This window comes from Gopherus evgoodei, chromosome 16 (genome assembly GCF_007399415.2).
Source record: "Gopherus evgoodei ecotype Sinaloan lineage chromosome 16, rGopEvg1_v1.p, whole genome shotgun sequence".
NCBI classification, from domain to species: Eukaryota; Metazoa; Chordata; order Testudines; family Testudinidae; genus Gopherus; species Gopherus evgoodei.
This window is the reverse complement of record NC_044337.1, coordinates 25,032,667-25,036,956: the sequence shown is the minus strand read 5'-3', so window position 1 is coordinate 25,036,956 and position 4,290 is coordinate 25,032,667. Positions and strand designations below refer to the sequence as shown.

Genomic DNA, 4,290 nt, shown 5'->3' with positions numbered 1-4,290 from the left:
GAGCTTATCCTTAACAATTGTATCTGTGCTTTGTGTGTCATGCGGATAACTCTGAGCTAAGGGTTCACTTTTCTTCACAGTCCATGTGGCAGTGACATTAAAGCTAATGAAATAAAATAAAATTTGCCAATCTTTGACGAATTCCAGTCTTTAAAAAGATGTATTTTTATTAACACAAACTGAAACATTTCCTGTTAGTTGGAGTTATTTGTATCACGGTGGCAGTACATGGCATAGATATTGGCATCAGCATCTTAGAGCGGACGCTCCCATGTTGCATTTGCAAGACACATCAATTCAGGGTAATGCTGTGAATTTCAACCCTGGCATGTTTAATGCCATCACTGGAGCCATGTGGCTTTTAAATGGTAGTTAGTCTCCAGCAGTTTAATGCTCAAGTTCACAGTGTCTGCAGCACTGGGCCAGTCCCATGTTTCCTCCTTGCTGGACTCCCGCGGGTTCCCTGCCTCAGCCCTTTCTGAACAGAGTATCCCTCACTGCAGCTGAGGTCAGAGACACAGTGAGCTGTGGGCCGGGAGTTTGAGGTCTAAATAGCCGAAGCAGAAAAATCATTTGCTGCTTTGATTTTGGCACATAAATGTTTGTTGTGTTTTCCTTCCTGCTGTATGTGGAAAGTCTGCAACTGCTACTCAAGGCACTCTACAAGTCGTAAATATTGCGAGGAACACTTGAACTCTCTCTCTCCAAAAGCTAAGTAGCTTGTAAGAGGGCTTCATGTTGAACGTCCTCAAACATTTTGCACTGGCTGCTGAGGCCACTTCACAAATCCTCTTATAAGACACTCAGGGCTCCTAAGCACTTTTTCAGTGCGTGACCCTGGCCGTGCACTCTTCCTCCTCTTGTATGTTACCTGAGGAACCAGCATCAACCTTCAGGGACCTCTTCTGCTGGTGATCAGACTCCTGCTTGTCCTCCAGAGGGTCTGAATGCAGGCTGGGCTTTCCAAAAGCACCTACGTGATTCAGCAGCTTGCACAGTGTGGCCTAGTGGATAAGCACAGGACTAGCACTGAGCATGCCGAGGCTAGTTCAGACTCTGCCCCCGCGACTGCTTGGCGACCTTGGGCAAGTCCCTGCCCTGCTATGTGGCTCAGCCTCTCCATTTGCAAAATGGGGTTAATGACCCTGCCCTCCTTCTGCAACGTCCTTTGGGATCGACTGGTGGGAAGGGCTGTGTAAGAGCCAGGAGGGTGAGTATTTTTGTTAAGTTACATAGATCCCTTTGAAAAACCCCAGTACAAAGCAAATCGGCTTCAAAATGGTCATCCGAGGGGAAAGTTAGGGTATGTCCATCTCCATCTCACGACATGAGGGCCTGATTCGCATTACACTAGTGCCCCTTTTCAACGCCATGAAAGCACAAAGGGGCCCTCAAGCGGGGAATGCCCATTAGCATTCCCAAGTGATGGCCACCAGGCACTGATGAGACAATATTCCAAATCCATTTTGGTTGGAATAACTATAATTACTATGGACAGGTAAGAACCTGGACAAATGGCCTTAAGATGTAACTGCTAAACAGCACCACTTCTGGGGAGCAAAGGAAGCCCTCCCCTCACACTCAAGAGTGCACGGTCCATAGCGCCCGATCACTGCTGATCAAAAAACTCAGCTCCATTTACAGGACCAATGAGCTTTGCCCGAATTCTTCCCAAAGTGATTATTACTGTTAGGCTTAGCCCAGCTCTTTCAGCATTTAGCGGCTAGGAAAAACACCAGACCATCCAAAGGCCTTAGTCTAATACTGGTCCTTTCAGGAAACCTCTCTGATGTGTGAGCAATCCTCAAGGATAACATTTGTATTATTTGCCATGTAAGCACGTGGCTGTTCTCCAATATAAGAAAAGGCCAAATTGCACTTGTAATTCAAGGGACCCACAGCCTTAATATTGTAAAGAAGCACTCTAATGATGCCCGATGGGCACAGGGCACGCAAGTGCGGCCCAAAGGTTGTTGATGGCCTTCCTATGAACCTCATCAGTATATGACAGGTTTTTGCCTGTGGCCAGCAACGATGTGATCAAGATGAGGGACGTCTGTGTGTTCGTTATGCTGCCTGAGCCTCCGCTGACACACTTTACATTTCAAATACTATTTCCACTGAGTAATAGCAGGAACATAAGAGAGTGTGGTGTCTGAGAGCTCCATTAGCACATGTCTATTGTTGTGTTCTATTTCTTCGGCACACAGGAGGTCTTCTAAGGTCTACAGACCCCCCTGCTCCAAAGCTGATTAATTGGTAACGGATGCTTTGCAGAAGACGGTATTTACTTATTTATTTAAATGAGCCCTCTGTAGCCAAAGCAGCAATTGTGATTTCTAAAACTGATGAAGAGTGCACCAGTAATTGTGCATGTGTGATAAACAAACACAAAAGTTGTGTTGACTGATGCACATGGGTGTCTGGAACAATGAAGAAGATACATTGTGTTCACTCTGTTTTGGGGAGGAAACAAAGATACGTCACAAAATTCCTTAGCACAGGGACTGTTGATAAGAAAAGCTGACCCACAAGCTAATTGAATCATGCAAATAATCATTTAGCTGCCAAATCAACACCTATGGGTACAAGCAGCTGACTGAAAAGTAAATGCGATAGTCAACTATTTTACAGAGTTTGCATCTGCACTGCACCATTTTAGGACGAATAGTTGTGCCAGTTATGCCTAGATACACTCACTGAAATAGTAAGGTAGTTCTATCTATCAGAGATCATTTGGCACGAGTGGTTAATGTTAATTTGATTTCCTGAGAGTCAATTTCCTTTGGATATAGTAAATAGGCTATTACCTGTTATTGACCTTTACTTTATTAATAATTTTTTTTGGAAAGACTATATATATAAAAAACAAAACTGCTCATTTTAAGTCTTTATTATAAAGAAAAATATTTTTTATAATCAAATTGCAACTGTTAGCAGAGGTTATATTTTAAAACTTAATGCTAAATAAAGACCATAATTGAGAGTAAATAAGATGTTGCTTTTTAAAGTTAGTCTAAAAGATTTCCTCTTTCATGATCCTCGATTTGAACTGCCTGTTCCAGAACAGAGCAGTGTAGGAATAAAGCCCAGAGATGAAACGGTAAGTCTCTAGTTATGAAATCTTTGTCTAAAAAGATGTGGCTATCAGAATGCACTATACCTAGAATTTCAACTATCCTTCAGGCAAGAGTGCACCACTAGCTATTTGTATTTAAGAAATGCTGAACTCCCGCTTTATGAACACTCCTCCGTACATCTCTGACTTTATCTTTGCTGGCTGACTCAAACTGATCAGGAACAAATTACATCAACATTTGATCATGAAAGCAAAAAGTTTATTCATGTTTGAAACTACATATAACTACCACGAGGAAGACTTTTCAATCCAGGGTGTAATCCAGTTAGAAAGTAACACGAAACGTTTTAATACATTAGAATCACTGCCACAAATTATTTTCATGACTCAATCAGTTTCAGAATTGCATACAATACAAAAGAGAGAAAGAAAGGTCCCCCTGTTATACAGGGCGAAATATACAGTACTGAATACTGAAATCTGTATGCATTACAATTAGTTGTTGTTTTTTGCGTGGATTAGTAACAAGATGAAGAACATTCAAAATGTTTCTCAGTATTTACAACAGTTTTACTGTTTTGTGTTAAACCTAAGACCCAATGTTTCCACTTTAGCTTTTTTAAAAGTTGCAAATGCAACCCTGATTTTTTTTTAAAAGATTACAATGTACATTACATTTCATGAGGGGAAACAAAGGGTTAATTAATTACAAGATGCAAAAAGATAAGAAAGAGACAAACTACAGCGTGAGTATTGTTCAGAGGTAGTAAGTGAGCACTCTAAGCTACAGAACATGTTGAAATTCTATTGGTTTGTATGAGTTCGCATGAGGTAATAAAGCTGTGTTTTGATTGGTGAGATGTATAAATACTCTTTTGCTACACTATATACAACACTCCATACAATGGTGCCTTCCTTGTTTTTGTTGTTGTTACCAAGAAGATGTAGCAAGTCTTGGCAAATCCGTGTGCAGCACCTAGCTCGTACTGTAAAACCCCAGATATTGGCTTCCACAAAATTAAGCAGCAAGTATCTTCATCTCTTAGAACAATTTATGTCCATTATTGAAATACAGAGAGTAGATGCTGGTGCTCCCAGTTTCCAATCTAATTTATAAAACAATTGATCACAACGAAAATGTGACGAATAAGGATTCTTAAACACAACCATTGTTAACTGAAATAACTGAACGGCTTTTTTTATTCCAACTC

At 41.0% G+C, this 4,290-nt stretch overlaps 1 protein-coding gene across 4 annotated transcripts in view; it reads right to left on the bottom strand.

Annotated features, from left to right (window-relative positions):
• Positions 1 to 3,253: 3,253 nt before the first annotated feature.
• The window catches only part of PBX3 (PBX homeobox 3), a 157,775-nt gene continuing 156,738 nt past the window's right edge, over positions 3,254 to 4,290 (bottom strand). For 3 of the 4 annotated variants that reach the window (XM_030535821.1, XM_030535823.1, XM_030535819.1), the window contains exon 9: positions 3,254 to 4,290. This exon is cut by the window's right edge and continues 566 nt beyond it. The gene's annotated coding sequence lies outside the window, so the exon portion shown is untranslated. The other variant, XM_030535818.1, reaches the window with a different exon arrangement.